The sequence below is a fragment of the Giraffa tippelskirchi genome, chromosome 11 (assembly GCF_054371585.1).
Source record: "Giraffa tippelskirchi isolate mGirTip1 chromosome 11, T2T-mGirTip1v1.2.pri, whole genome shotgun sequence".
Lineage (NCBI taxonomy): Eukaryota > Metazoa > Chordata > Mammalia > Artiodactyla > Giraffidae > Giraffa > Giraffa tippelskirchi.
Window position 1 is genome coordinate 131073470 of NC_137285.1, and position 17755 is coordinate 131091224.

The window sequence follows — 17755 nt, forward strand, 5'->3', positions numbered from 1 at the left end:
ATAGTAGAAGAATTGGAAAATAAATCAGAGAAAATGTTCCAGAATCAACAGACAAATGGAAAATAGTAGTGAAAAAGAAAGAAAATTAGAGCATCAATAGAGAAGTTTCATGGTCTGTATAATAGGAATTCCAGAAACAAAGAACAGAAAAAAAAAGAGGATAAAAAATAAAATAATTGAAGGAAAATTCTCAGAACTGAAAGATTAAAAAGACACATCAAGTGCCCATCTCAATGGATGAAAACAGGTCCATACCATGGCCTATCACTGTGAAATCTCAAAACACTGATACAAAGAGGAAATTCTATAAGCTGTTGGAAAAGAGAGACTTTAAAATTCTGAAGTAAAATTATTTCCAACTCAGAATTCTATAACCAGGCAAAAAACAATAAAGGATATTAAAAAAGGCATTTTCAGAAATACAAAAGCTCAAAAAATGTATCATTTATACGCTTATCACAATAAGTTATTAAAGATTTTGTTCTAAGAGAAACATAAACAAACCAATAAAGAGAGGTTTACATGAGAAAAGATAACTGGAGATCCAACAAGGGAGAGCTTGATGAGACATCCAAGAATGACAGTGGTACCATTTGAGCAGAGAGACTGGAGATGGGCAGGCGCACACGAAGGGCCATCATCCTCCCTTTTTTAAGACTTCCTTTTGGGGGAACAGTTTTAGGTTTATAACAAAACTGAGGGGGAAGTACCAAGTTTCCCCACATAATCTCTGCCCTCATACATGCATAGCCTCCCTCATTATCAACGTCACTCACCAGAAAGGTACCTTTGTTCCCAAAGATGAGGCTACATCCATCCATAATTATCTTCCAAAGTCCACAGTTTACCTTAGGCTTCACTCTTGATGTTACGCATTCTATGGGTGTGGACAAAAGTATTACGGTATCTATCTACACTTTCACTTCCAGAAAAACCCTCTGTGTGCCACTGATTCCATCACACCTTCCTCTCCCATCCTTCAGAAAACCCTTATCTTTTTACTGTCTCCACACTTTTGCCTTTGCCAGAATGTAATATACTTGGACTCATATGGCATGTAGCCTTATCAGATTGGCTTCTTTCCCTGATTAATATGCACTTGTTTCCTCCATGTCTTTCCATGGCTTGATAGCTCATTTCTTTTATCATTGAATAATATTTCATTGTCTGGATGTACCACAGCTTACTTACCCATTCACTGAAGGACATCATGGTTGCTTCCAAGTTTGGACAATTGTTAATAAAGCTGTTATCAGACATCCATGTGCTGCATTTTGTATGGTCTCTTATAATGTTTTTCCAACTTAGAGGTAGAATATTAAAGTAATTCTCGGAAGAGCAGAAGATGGCGGAGGAATAGGACGTGGAGACCACTCTCTCCTCCACAAATTTATCGAAAGAACATCTGAACGCTGACCAAACTTCACAAAACTACTTCTGAAGGCTGGCTGAGGACGTCAGGCTTTCACAAAAACTGCGCATTATCTTCAAAAGAGGTAGGAGAAATTATAAAAGAGAAAAAGAGACAAAAGAGTTAGGGACGGAGACCCGTCCCGGGGAGGGAGTCGTAAAAGAGGAGGAATTTCCAAGCACCAGGAAACCCTCTCACCGGCGGGTGTGGGGGAGGATTTTTTATCTCGGAGGGCAACGTAACTGGGAGGAAAAAATAAATAAAATCCACAGATTACGTGCCTAAAGCAACTCCCAGCAAAGAACCCCAGACGCTCGCATCATCCGCCACCAGCAAGTGGGGGCTGAACGGAGAGGAGCGGGCGGCATTGCCTAGGGTAAGGACCGGGCCCGAGTGCCCCGAGGACAATCTGAGGGAGCTAACTTGAGATAGTAACCTAAACTGTGGGACAGCGAGAGAGAGAGAACTATCCCGCGAAAAGCCCAACTCTAAGGCACTGCCGGCCCGCTCACAGAACAAAGGACTGAGCGATACCAGAGGAGAGCTAGCCAGCTGCGGACCGCGCCATCCCCCGCCGGACACAGCGGGCAGGCAGGGCCCGCCAGAGCCGGAAAGGGGCAAACTCGGCTCCAGAGAGGGCACCCCCTACCAAACTGCAAACAGGCTCCCAGTTTTTAAGCAAAGACTGCCTGAGATCCCGGAGGGTCGACAGCAGCCGGGAGGGTCGCAGCCAGAGACCAGCTCCCCAGAACCGACACAAAGCACACCGGAGCCGGGCGCGCCCGTAAACCGAGGCGGGGACCAGGGAGGTGATAAGCCGCACCGACCCAACAGGGGACAGCGCCCTCGCCAAACTCCTGGCCGCCTGGGCAGCTCCGACCGGGAACGGCACAAGCCGCGGGCGAAACCGAGTCTGCGCCTTTGTGGAGTAACCGGGAGCCTGAACCTGAGCGGCTTAGACCTGGGAAGTGCACGCAGCTCAGGGCCCGCTCCCTGGCCGAGTAACCTGAAGCCTGAGCAGGGTAGACGGGGAAAGCACACACGCCGTGAGCGGGGGCGAACCCAGTGCGGCCGAGACACTGTGAGCTTACCACACACACGCCAGAATTGCAGTGTTCCTTCCTCCCCACAGCACGATTGAACAAGCGAACCTAAAGAGATCATCTCCACCGCTTTGTTGCAGGGCGGAAATTAGATACTGAAGAGATCTCCAAACAGAAGCCAAATAAACAGAGGGAAGTGCTTTGGAAGGGACAGGCCAACAGATTAAGATCCCTGTAGTTAATACCGACTGCATTAAAAAGGACCTACAGATCTTGAAAAGTATAAGCAGGAATAAGGATCTATCTAAAACTGAGCAGATCCCACACTGCTCACAACAGCTCCAGAGAAAGTCCGGGATATATATATTTTTTACTATTATTATTATTATTTTTTTTAATTTTTTTTTAATTAAAAAAATTTTTTTTTCTCTTCTTTCCTTTTTCTTCAAGTCCTCTATTACACCTTTAACTTTCATTTTCATAACCCACTATTAACTTGCAAAAAAAAAAAAACCCCTATTTTTGAAGCAAACTACATACATATATCTTATACCTTTTGTGTTTTCTTTTTTTTTTTAATGTTTTTTTCCTGTTCTACATTTTTTTACTGTTTCTTTTTTTTTTTTTACTGTTTTACTGTTTTTTTTCTTTTTACACTGTTCCTTTTTTTCTTTTTTTTTTTTTTTTAGATTGTAAGTTTTATAAGAGTCTAACCTCTACTCTAGATTTTTAATCTGTGTTTTACATATTTGATATCAACTTTGTACATTTAAGAACCCAATCTTTAGGACCCATTTTTACTCAGGAGTGTGATCACTGGCCTGATCACTCTCTCCCCCTATTGATGCTCTTTCTTCTCCCCCAGGGAACCTCTATCTCCCACCCTCCTCCTTCTCTTCTCAACCCAATTCTGTGAATCTCTGAGGGTGTTCTGGGTACCAGAGAACACTTCAGGAACAGGATACTGCCCAGATCTCTCTCTCCCCTCTTAATTCCTCCCTTTCTACTCATGCTCACCTCTGTTACCTTCCTCCCCCCTCTCTATGTATCTCTGTGAATCACTCTGAGGGTTCCAAACTGTGGAAAGCACAGAGGGAAGTGCTTACTGGCTAGATTGCTCTCTCCACATTTGAATTCCCCTCTTCCCCTCCTGGTCACCTCAACCCACCCCCCCCCACCTCATCTCTCCATGTAACTCAGTGAACCTTTCTGGGTATCCCTCACTGTGGAGAATCTTTTCACCATTAACCTAAAAGTTTTATTATTGAGGCTGTATGGAAGGAGAAGTCTTGAGGCTACTGCAAGAATAAGACTGAAAGCCAGGGGAAACATTAATTAATAAGAGACCATCCAATAGCCTCCATAAATTCACTGAAACCAAGCTCCACCCAAGAGATAATAAGTTCCAGAGCAAGACATACCACGCAAATTCTCCAGCAACGCAGGAACATAGACCTGAGCATCAATATACAGGCTGCCCAGAGGCACACCAAATCCATAGACATCTCAAAAATTAATATTGGTCACTCCATTACACTCAAGAGAGCAGAAATCCAGCTCCACCCACCAGAACACCGACACAAGCTCCCCCAACCAGGAAACCTTGACAAGCCACCTGTCCAACCCCAACCGCAGTGAGGAACCTCCACAACAAAGAGGAACTTCATACTACCAGAATACAGAAGGGCCACGCCTAACACAGCAATCTAAACAAGATGAAAAGGCAGAGAAATACTCAGCAAGTAAAGGAAAATGAGAAATGCCCACAAAGCCAAACAAAAGAGGAGGAGATAGGGAATCTATCCGAAAAAGAATTTAGAATAAGGATAATAAAAATGATCCAAAATCTTGAAAGCAAAATGGAGTTACAGATAAATAGCCTGGAGACAAAGATTGAGAAGATGCAAGAAATGTTTATCAAGGACTTAGAAGAAATAAAAAGGAATCAATATAGAATGAATAATGAAATAAAGGAGATAAAAGACACTCTGGAGGGAACCAACAGTAGAATAACGGAGGCAGAAGATAGGATAAGTGAGGTAGAAGATAGAATGATGGAAATAAACGAAGCAGAGAGGAAAAAAGAAAAAAGAATCAAAAGAAATGAGGAAAACCTCCGGGACCTCTGGGACAATATGAAACGCCCCAACATTCGAATCATAGGAGTCCCAGAAGAAGAAGATAAAAGGAAAGGCCATGAAAAAATACTCGAGGAGATAATAGTTGAGAATTTCCCTAAATTGAGGAAAGAAATAGTCACAGAAGTCCAAGAAACCCAGAGAGTTCCAAACAGGATAAACCCAAGGCGAAACACCCCAAGACACATATTAATCAAATTAACAAAGATCAAACACAAAGAACAAATATTAAAAGCAGCAAGGGAAAAACAACAAATAACACACAAGGGGATCCCCATAAGGATAACAGCTGATCTTTCAATAGAAACCCTTCAGGCTAGAAGGGAATGGCAGGACATACTTAAAGTAATGAAAGAGAATAATCTACAACCCAGATTACTGTACCCAGCAAGGATCTCATTCAGATATGAAGGAGAATTCAAAAGCTTTACAGACAAGCAAGAGCTGAGGGAATTCAGCACCACCAAACCAGCTCTCCAGCAAATGCTAAAGGATCTTCTCTAAACAGGAAACACAGAAAGGATGTTTCAACACGAACTCAAAACAACAAAGTAAATGGCAACGGGATCATACTTATCAATAATTACCTTAAATGTAAATGGGTTGAATGCCCCAACCAAAAGGCAAAGGGTTGCTGAATGGATACAAAAACAAGACCCCTATATATGCTGTCTACAAGAGACCCACCTCAAAACTAGGGACACACACAGGCTGAAAGTGAAAGGATGGAAAAACATATTCCATGCAAACGGAGACCAAAAGAAAGCAGGAGTCGCAATACTCATTTCAGATAAAATAGACTTTAAAATAAAGGATGTGAAAAGGGACAAAGAAGGACACTACATAAAGATCAAAGGATCAATTCAAGAAGAAGACGTAACAATCATAAATATATATGCACCCAACATAGGAGCACCACAATATATAAGGCAAATACTAACAAGTATGAAAGGGGAAATTAACAATAACACAATAATAGTGGGAGACTTTAATACTCCACTCACGCATATGGATAGATCAACTAAACAGAAAATTAACAAGGAAACACAAACTTTAAATGATACAATAGACAAATTAGATTTAATTGATATTTACAGGAGTTTCCACCCCAAAACAATCAATTTTACCTTTTTCTCAAGTGCACATGGAACTTTCTCCAGGATAGATCACATCCTGGGCCATAAATCTAGCCTTGGTAAATTCCAAAAAATTGAAATCATCCCAGCCATCTTCTCTGACCACAATGCAGTAAGATTAGACCTCAATTACAGGAAAAAAAACTATTAAAAGTTCCAACATATGGAGGCTAAACAACACGCTTCTGAATAACCAACAAATCACAGAAGAAATCAAAAAAGAAATAAAATTATGCATAGAAACGAATGAAAATGAAAACACAACAACCCAAAACCTATGGGACACTGTAAAAGCAATACTAAGGGGAAGGTTCATAGCAATACAGGCGTACCTCAAGAAACAAGAAAAAAATCAAATAAATCAACTAACTCTACACCTAAAGCAACTAGAGAAGGAAGAAATGAAAAACCCCAGGGTCAGTAGAAGGAAAGAAATCTTAAAAATTAGGGCAGAAATAAATGCAAAAGAAACAAAAGAGACCATAGCAAAAATCAACAAAACTAAAAGCTGGTTTTTCGAGAAGATAAACAAAATTGATAAGCCATTAGCCAGACTCATCAAGAAACAAAGGGAGAAGAATCAGATCAACAAAATTAGAAATGAAAATGGAGAGATCACAACAGATTCCACAGAAATACAAAGGATCATAAGAGACTACTACCAACAGCTATATGCCAATAAAATGGACAACTTGGAAGAAATGGACAAATTCTTAGAAAAGTATAACTTTCCAAAACTGAACCAGGAAGAAATAGAAGATCTTAACAGACCCATCACAAGCACGGAAATCGAAACTGTAATCAGAAATCTTCCAGCAAACAAAAGCCCAGGACCAGACGGCTTCACAGCGGAATTCTACCAAAAATTTAGAGAAGAGCTAACACCTATCCTACTCAAACTCTTCCAGAAAATTGCAGAAGATGGTAAACTTCCAAACTCATTCTATGAGGCCACCATCACCCTAATTCCAAAACTAGACAAAGATGTCACAAAAAAGGAAAACTACAGGCCAATATCACTGATGAACATAGATGCAAAAATCCTTAATAAAATTCTAGCAAACAGAATCCAACATCATATTAAAAAGATCATACATCATGACCAAGTGGGCTTTATCCCAGGAATGCAAGGTTTTTTTAACATCCGCAAATCAATCAATGTAATACACCACATTAACAAATTGAAAGAAAAAAACCATATGGTTATCTCAATAGATGCAGAAAAAGCCTTTGACAAAATTCAGCATCCATTTATGATTAAAACCCTCCAGAAAGCAGGAATAGAAGGAACATATCTCAACATAATAAAAGCTATATATGACAAACCCACAGCAAACATTATCCTCAATGGTGAAAAATTGAAAGCATTTCCCCTAAAGTCAGGAACAAGGCAAGGATGCCCACTTTCACCACTACTATTCAACATAGTTTTGGAAGTTTTGGCCACAGCAATCAGAGCTGAAAAAGAAATAAAAGGAATACAGATAGGAAAAGAAGAAGTAAAACTCTCACTGTTTGCAGATGACATGATCCTCTACATAGAAAACCCTAAAGACTCTACTAGAAAATTACTAGAGTTGATCAATGAATATAGTAAAGTTGCAGGATATAAAATTAACACACAGAAATCCCTTGCATTCCTATACTCCAATAATGAGAAAACAGAAAGAGAAATTAAGGAAACAATACCATTCACCATTGCATCAAAAAGAATAAAATACTTAGGAATATATCTACCTAAAGAAACAAAAGACTTATATATAGAAAACTATAAAACACTGATGAAAGAAATCAAAGAGGACACAAACAGATGGAGAAATATACCGTGTTCATGGATTGGAAGAATTAATATAGTGAAAATGAGTATTCTACCCAAAGCAATCTACAGATTCAATGCAATCCCTATCAAGCTACCAATGGTATTTTTCACAGAACTAGAACAAATCATCTCACAATTTGTATGGAAATATAAGAAACCTCGAATAGCCAAAGCAATCTTGAGGAAGAAGAATGGAACTGGAGGAATCAACCTGCCTGACTTCAGGCTCTACTACAAAGCCACAGTCATCAAGACAGTATGGTACTGGCACAAAGATAGAAATATAGATCAATGGAACAAAATAGAAAGCCCAGAGATAAACCCACCCACATATGGACACCTTATCTTCGACAAAGGAGGCAAGAATATACAATGGAGAAAAGACAATCTCTTTAACAAGTGGTGCTGGGAAAACTGGTCAACCACTTGTAAAAGAATGAAACTAGAACACTTCCTAACACCGTACACAAAAATAAACTCAAAATGGATTAAAGATCTAAACGTAAGACCAGAAACAATAAAACACCTAGAGGAAAACATAGGCAAAACACTCTCCGACATAAATCACAGCAGGATCCTCCATGACCCACCTCCCAGAATATTGGAAATAAAAGCAAAAATAAACAAATGGGACCTAATTAAAATTAAAAGCTTTTGCACAACAAAGGAAACTATAAACAAGGTGAAAAGACAGCCTTCAGAATGGGAGAAAATAATAGCAAATGAAGCAACAGACAAACAATTAATCTCAAAAATATACAAGCAACTTCTGCAGCTGAATTCCCGAAAAATAAACGACCCAATCAAAAAATGGGCCAAAGAACTAAACAGACATTTCTCCAAAGAAGACATACAGATGGCTAACAAACACATGAAAAGATGCTCAACATCACTCATTATTAGAGAAATGCAAATCAAAACCACAATGAGGTATCATTTCACACCAGTCAGAATGGCTGCTGTCCAAAAGTCTACAAGCAATAAATGCTGGAGAGGGTGTGGAGAAAAGGGAACCCTCTTACACTGTTGGTGGGAATGCAAACTAGTACAGCCACTATGGAGAAGAGTGTGGAGATTCCTTAAAAAACTGGGAATAGAACTGCCATATGACCCAGCAATCCCACTGCTGGGCATATACACCGAGGAAACCAGAATTGAAAGAGACGCGTGTACCCCAATGTTCATCGCAGCACTGTTTACAATAGCCAGGACATGGAAGCAACCTAGATGTCCATCAGCAGACGAATGGATAAGGAAGCTGTGGTACATATACACAATGGAATATTACTCAGCCATTAAAAAAATACATTTGAATTGGTTCTACTGAGATGGATGAAACTGGAGCCCATTATACAGAGTGAAGTAAGCCAGAAAGAAAAACAACAATACAGTATACTAATGCATATATATGGAATCTGAAAGATGGTAACGATAACCCTATATGCGAGACAGAATAAGAGACACAGATGCATGGAACAATTTTATGGACTCTGAGGGAGAAGGTGAGGGTGGGACGTTCTGGGAGAATGGCATTGAGACATGTGTATTGTCATATGTGAAACAGAGCACCATTCCATGTTCGATGCATGTGACAAGGGCTCAGGGCCGGGGCAATGGGATGATCCAGAAGGATGAGAGGGGGAGGGAGGTGGGTGGGGGGTTCGGGAAGGGGAACACATGTAAACCCATAGCTGATTCTTGCCAATGTATGGCAAAAACTATTACAATACAATATTGTAAAGTAATTAGCCCCCAACTAAAATAAATAAATTTATAAAAAAAAAAAAATAAAATAAAGTAATTCTCACCCAGCTCCTTATTTATACTCTGCTTGCCTTCACCACGTACAGATGGGGTTCCTGCTCTCTGCTGCCCTTCTGCCTGAATCAGTCATGGACACTCCTTTCACCCAATAAAACTGTTTCATACTTATCTTCCTTCTGATTTTTGAAGGTAGGCAAAGCAAAGACTAGAAGCCAAAAATACTGACTAGTCTACCCCTTCTTCTCATATTCCCTCCCAGTGTCCAGTACTTGGCCCACATCACTGACCTGATTCTAAATATTTGTTTGTTATCGTTTAGTTGCCAAGTCATGTCTGACTCTCTTGCAACCCTGTGGACTATAGCCCACCAGGCTCTTCTGTCCAGGGGATTACCCAGGCGAGAACACCAGAGTGGGTCACCATTTCCTTCTCCAGGGGCTCTTCCTGACCCTGGGTTTGAACCCATGTCTCCTGCATTGCAGGTGGATTCTTTATCAATGAGCCATTTGGGAAGCCACATAGAAATTTGGATTCTCTAGTGTATATCCTTCGTGATATCTGCAGGACTTACTTTTGTAAGAAGTGTTTCTGTCCAAATGAATTAAAAGATGGTCACCTCTTCTGATGTGACATTTGAAAATACAAATGCTGTTTCAAGACAAAAGTACACACTCTATTTAATAAGCCACTGAAATTTTAATTCTGCCTTTAAAATTACCATCTTTTAATTAAGGCTCTCCCCTTTAAACAGATTGTCACTGTTAAAATTGAGAATATCAGGAAAAGAAATCACTGACTTACGGACAAGACAGGTAACTAATGTGTTGCACTGTGGAGAGAAATATTAGAGAATCATGGGAAACATTGCATATTTGAGAATGTGTTCTCTGCCTATCAAATTCATTCATTTTTTAAATCTTACAGAGTCAAACTGGTTTCCCTGGTGCTCAGATGGTAAAGCATCTGTCTGCAATGCATGAGATCTGGATTTGACCTCTGGGTCAGGAAGATCCCTTGGAGAAGGAAATGGCTACCCACTCCAGTATGCTTGCCTAGAGGATTCCATGAATAGAGTCAAATCAAAGAAATCTTTGCTTAAAGAGTCACCATTTTGGAATCTGTTTCAGTTGAATCATTAATCTATCTTTGAATAGCATCCTGTGAGGGAAAAAGATTAGTAATGGGAGTTTTGATGAAGGACAGTCTAAAAAGAAAAGTAGATTCTTCTCCAGAGTGTGGAGCTCAGTATTGCCTAGAGCCCACCAAGGGCTTATAGCATCTTTACTTTCAGAGGCAGACAATTTCTCTGAGACTCTCTAATGCGCAGGGCTGGGATCATTATCCTGCACAAGGAAGGAGTTTAAACCTACATCATGGCTATTTCTGTACTACTTTTTATACATAGATCATTTTCAAAGTAGTATCTGTTGTACTTTTTTACTATCTTGTTAATTATCTCATACAGAATTAAGCATAAGGCAATAGCAAAGAATTGTTTGCTGAAATAAATAGAATTCACCATTTTATCTCAGGAAAAAAATCTAACTTTATCTCTGGTCCTGAATACTGGCATGGTGCACAGCAAGCTAGGAGGAGAAGCCCAGAAACCTAAATGTTAGCAGTACTCTTTCTGAAAATCTGTTCAGTGCAATGTGAAGCTATTGTAAACTTGAAGTTTTTATAACCATTATTATTATAATCTTTCTCTTTCAAGCATTTTAATATTTGAGACAGCAAAATTTCATCATCATATATATATTATATATATAATATGTATTATATAAAATATAATATAATATATAATATTATAATATATAATAAAATAATGTACTATTATCATATTATTATAATAATATATTAATTATATTATAATTATATTACATTAATGATATAATATATTATATATAATTATATATAATATATAATATATATATGATGATGAAATTTTGCCATCTTAAATATTAAAATGTAATATACAATATATATATAGTATATATACAATATCTATAATATATAATATATATATTATATATATTATATATATTATATACATATTATATATATTATATATAATATATAATGATCAAATCTTGCTGTTTTAAAAATTAAAATGTAATATATAATCTATATTAATATATATAATATATGTAATACATGTAATACATAATATGTGTGATTATATGTAATTATATGCAATTAAATCTAATTATATGACATATGTAACATATGTAATATGTAATATATGTAATATGTAATAAATTACATATATAATAAAAAGAAAGTTTTATTATATGATAATATATAATATATTATTATAATTATATGTATGATAATATATATATAATATTATTATAATATATAATAATATATAATATACATAATATATATGTATTATACATAATATATAATATAATATATAATATATACAATATATAATATATAATAATATATATTATATATTATATATTATATAATAATATATAATAATATAATATATCATATATTATATATTATATAATAAAACTTTCTTCTATACATTACATATGTATTACACATCATAATTATATATGAAATATAATATATATTATATATCATATCTCATATATTATATATTCCATAGATATATAAAATATTTATTATATATAACAATATATAATATATGATATAATACACATTATATATAGTTATATATATTATATATAATACATATTATATATATTACATATATTATATATAATATATATATTATAATGAAACTTTGCTATCTTAAATATTAAAATTTTCTTCTAAATATTAAAACTTTCTTCTATATGTAATATATGTATTATAAATTATAATTATACATAATATATAATATATTTATTTTATATGATAATATATAATACATATAATATAATATATCATATATTTATTATAAATATGATAATATATAATATACATAATATATACTATATTTATATTAACATATATTATATATAATAAATGTAATATAGATAATTATATGTGATATACATGATATACATATATATAATACATGTAATATATATAATTATAATATATATTATATATATGATGATAAATTTTGCTGTCTTAAATGTTAAAATGTAATATATAATACATATTAGAATATATATCTAATATATGTAATATATGTAATATATAATATATGTGATTATATGTGATTATATGTAATTACATGTAATTATATGTAATATATGTAATTATATGTAATATATAACATATGTAATGTGTAAAATATATTTAATATGCAACACATGTAATATGTAATAAATTATACATACAATTATAATAAAGGTTTATTATATATAATATATATATAATTATATATATTTTTATATATTATATTAATATATATATTATACATCTATATTAATATATAGTATATCTATTAATATATATTTTAATATATATATTAATATATATACTATATGTATTTTTAATAAATGTATATAAAATATATATAACATATATGTTATATTATATATAATATATAAAATAACATATATTATAATATATATAATAAATAACAATATGTAATATATAATAATATATATTATATTATAATATAAATTATATATAATTATAATATAATTCATATATAACATATAGAAGAAAGTTTTATTAGATATATAATATATGTAATTTATTATATATAATTATAATATATAAAACATATATAACATATAGAAGAAGGTTTTATTATATAGAATATATATAATTATATATTATATATAATTATATAGAATATTTAGAATATATAATATAATATAATATAATATAATGTAATATAATATAATATATAATATATATCATATATTATATATTATAATTATATATATTATATATTATATAATATATATAATATATTATGTAATATATATTAATTATATAATTATATCTATTATATAATATAATAATATGATATATAATATATAATATAATAATGTAATATAATATAATATAATAGTATAATATAACATGATATATATAATAATATATATACTATAGAATAATAATATAGAATAATATATAATAATAATATATAATAATATATATCATATATACTATGTAATATATAATATGATAATATAATATATATAAAATATATAAAATATAATATATAATATATAATGCTTAATATATAATATATAATATATATAGTATATTATATATAGTATACATTATATATATTTTATATAATGTATATATTGTATATATAATGTAAATATATATAATATATAATATATATACAATATATATTATATATTATATATAATACATTATATTATATATTATATGTTATATAATATTATAATAGATATTATATATTATATATAATACATAATATTATGTATTATATATTATATAATATTATCATATATAACACATATTATATATTATATATTATTATAATATATATTATTATAATATATAATAGGTATATTATATTTGTAATATATAATATATATAATGTGTAATATATATAATATATATAATGTATAGTATATTTAATATATAATATGTTATAATAATATATATAATATGAATATATAATAATATACAATATTATATATTTTATATATTATATATTATATATATTTATATTATATCTTAATATATATTACATATAATATATAATAACATATATATTATATTAATATATTATATATATTATATGTTATAATTATAGATAATATATATAATATATGTAATATTATTTAATATATATTAATTAGTATAATGTAATATATATTATATATAATAAAACTTTATTCTATATGTTATATATGTATTATATATTATAATTATATATAATATGTATTGTATATATAATGTACAATAAAACTTTCTTCTATATTGTATATATAATATATTATTATTATTTATAATATATAATATGGAATATAGAATATAATATATATTATATATATAATATATATAATATATATTATAACATATATTATATATATAATTTCATATATATAAAATATATAGATAAAATTTCATCATATATATAATATAGAAGAAAAGTGATGAAATTTTGCTGTCTTGAATATTAAAATGCTTGAAAGAGCAAAATTATAACAATAGTAATTGTAGAGACTTCAAGTTTATAATAGCTTCACATTGCACTGCACAGAATTTTAGAAAGAATACTGCTAACATTTAGGTTTTTGGGCTTCTCCTCCCTGCTTGCTGTGCACCATGCCAGTATTCAGGACCAGAGATAAAGTTAGATTTTTTTCCTGAGATACAATGGTGAATTCTATATAATATTACATATATTATATATATAATTATAATATATAATAATATGTATTTTATATATATATAATAAAAATTTCTTCTATATGTTATATAGATAACCTTTGGGGGATATTAAGAAACCTTTGCAAACTGTGCAGGTCACTGGCTGCGTGGACAGTATTATACTATTATACTATATCATACACTTTATGTTTTCATTGTAAAGAAACCTTGTCAACATTTTAGGATAACTGATTGGCTTTTAGAAGCAGGAAATCTGTGTGAAGAAAGTGTCTTCTCGTTACAGTTGAAGCTAACCCTTAGAATGTCTTTCTTGGCACACAGCTAAAAGTGAACAGAGCCAGCACTTGAACCCAAAGTTGCAACTCAAAATCAATAACTTTTTTTTTTGCTATTCTCTGCTTCCATTTGCTGTAATAGTTCATTGGTCAAAGAGCAAGTTTCCTGCCTGTCACTGAACCAGTGAATGTCATTTAATTATTTATGTGTTCATTCAGAAACACATTTGTGGAGTTTCTCTTGCAGATAAGGGGCTAAATAAGACCATGTAAGCACAAAATACCTGAAATCAAAAGTTACTTGAAGAATCATTTAGTTACAATTTTAATAAATTATTTGTAATAGAAATGTAAATTGCATGAGTATATGAAAAAGGGAAGTTAACTCTGTTTAGGATAAGATATCTCAAGGAACATTTAAGTTAAAACTCTAGTGATAAATGATACTTTTAGAAAATTGATTGTTTGGAGCCATGGTCCATATGTTGAACTCTTACTCTCCAGTGTGATACTATTAGGAGGTGGTTCCTCTGGGATATTTTTAGACCACGAGGGTGGGGTTTTCATGAATGGGATTAGTGACTTTATGAAAAGACTCCAGGGAACTCTGTCACCTCTCCTGCCGTGTGGGGACACAGCAAGAAAATGGCTGTGAACCAGTTAATTGGCCTTCACCAGACACTGAATTGGCTAGCACATCAATTTTAGACTTACCAGCGTCTAGAACACTGAGAAATAAATTTCTGTTGTTTATTAGCCACTCAGTCTATTGTATTCTGCTATAGTAGCCCAAAGGGGCCCAGATAGGGATGGACAGAATCTTCTCATGAAGAGCAAACAACCATACAAAATCCTCATATCTCAGAGGAGATGTTTGTACATTAGGAAAAAAATGGAGTCAAATATCAATGGGCTGTAGTGACTGAGGTGATCAGACTTCTCAACGGTCTAGTGGTTAAGACTTTGTCTTCCAATGCAGGGGGTGCAGGTCCCATCCTTAGGGAGACAAGATCACACATGTTTTGTGGCCAAAAGAAATAAAATAAAATAGAAAGCAATATTGTAACACATTCAATAAAGACTATACAAATGATCCACATTAAAAAAAAAAGTTAGTGAGAAAATAATTTTCCCCATTCTTGTAGATGGAGAAAAGCTCAGCTCCACATTCAACTTCCAAAGAGCCATCTCTTATCTACTGCCCCATAATACTGATCTGCTTTTCTGTAAGCTGGAGCAGTGATTACCTGGAACAGCTAATTCTCCTCAAAGCAGAGAAGCACTTCAAATTTCATATATAATTCACACTCCCATTGCAACCATTCCTGTATGGATGCCTATTGTGGTGCCTAGAGATGGAGAAATGGGAAGAGATAAATAACCTAGCTGCAGAATTTTGGAACACTGTGTAAAGACTTAATTTCCTCTGGCTTTCCACAGAGAAAAAATTCAAAAAGGAGTGAAAATGAAGCTACCAGCCAAAAAGAAGTTGAAGAAATACACACACTTTAAATTAGAATGTTTTTAAACTATTCATTTTATAACCTGTCCAGGCACTTAAGTCCCAGCAATTCTAATAATCAGGGACTTGCAAAGTTGCCAACTACCGAGATGGAAATTTTTTTCCCCTTTTTTTCCCTTGCAGTAAAACCATGGACCATAGTTTTTATGCCTCTTTCACCTTTTTAGTTTATTCTGTATTAGGGGCCCAGACTTTTGCTATCCTAAGTTACTTTTTATCAACACAATCTGTTCTCTGAAGTCTAAAGTCTACGATTTTCTATGTCTGTATTCATTTTCTTCACTGTTAAGAATTTTAGGAAAAGATGATAACTTTCTTCCAAAGATCACATTTCCCATTACCTTTCTAACCAGTCATCTTTCTTCCTTTTGGTTTAGGACTAATGTCAATGAAATGATTATATGTATTAATATATATTCATATACCTTTAAGCTATACTCACTGCCCTAATTCTGCCTAACACTATTTATAACCTAATTTTGCAAAATTATTGGTGATGCAAATGTCAGCTTGGCAAAAGATTAGCTGGCTGAGAGAGTGGTATATGCTGGCACCTATTAACAGCAACATCCTCATCCCTATCGGTATCAAATACATAATAAACATATTCTGAAATAGAAAAAAACTCTGAAATAATTTGAGTGAGTATTGTATATTATCTGTCTGGCACATTGGAAATTGACACAAAGCTAGAGAGAACTGATGATGCCAGACTTCAGCATACACCATTCATCTTCACTAAACAATATTAGAGGCCAAGCTAAAGGCTAAGATATTAACATCTATTTTCAACAACGAATGCAGGAAAACACAATTATACCCACAAAACTCATCTGCAAAGACTGATCCTTTCCTCCTTATGGTAACATATGTTCTTCTGAATGTTTTAGCTTAGTATTTATGACTGAAGTGGACTTTCCAATGTCAGGAATAATTCTGACATACCCATTTATAACTACTTCCTAATCTCTGTCAAAATAATTGACATTTATAGAACCTTTACTATCTGCTAGACAAGTCTTTCCCAAAGTGTGGTACTCTTATTTCATTGTGTACTATTTGATTTTAAGTAGCACATATCTATACATAACAGAAAAATCTATGATTTACTTTAAGTAAGCCATGTGTTGAATCTTCCTTGTGTATCTTCAATACTAATCATTTTCTCTTTTTATCTTTGTTCATTACTTTTCATTTTAATTTTTTGCCTCTCAATTGTTGTAAGGTAGTATGATATCACTTCCACTGACCCCCACCTCTGTATATTCACATGATTATTTGGAGTGTGGGCTACATCCAGGGAATCACTCTTAATAAATGGAATATACCCAAACCAATAGGATGCCATTCTGGGG

At 32.8% G+C, this 17755-nt stretch overlaps 1 long non-coding RNA gene across 1 annotated transcript in view; it reads right to left on the reverse strand.

Annotated features, from left to right (window-relative positions):
• The window catches only part of LOC145526859 (uncharacterized), a 58276-nt gene extending 40585 nt beyond the window's left edge, over nt 1-17691 (reverse strand). The window contains exons 1-2 of the long non-coding RNA XR_014069244.1: nt 17511-17691; nt 16126-16227 (exon numbers count right to left, since the gene is read on the reverse strand). This is a non-coding gene — a long non-coding RNA (uncharacterized LOC145526859). The remainder of the gene's footprint in view (nt 1-16125; nt 16228-17510) is intronic.
• Nucleotides 17692-17755: the final 64 nt, after the last annotated feature.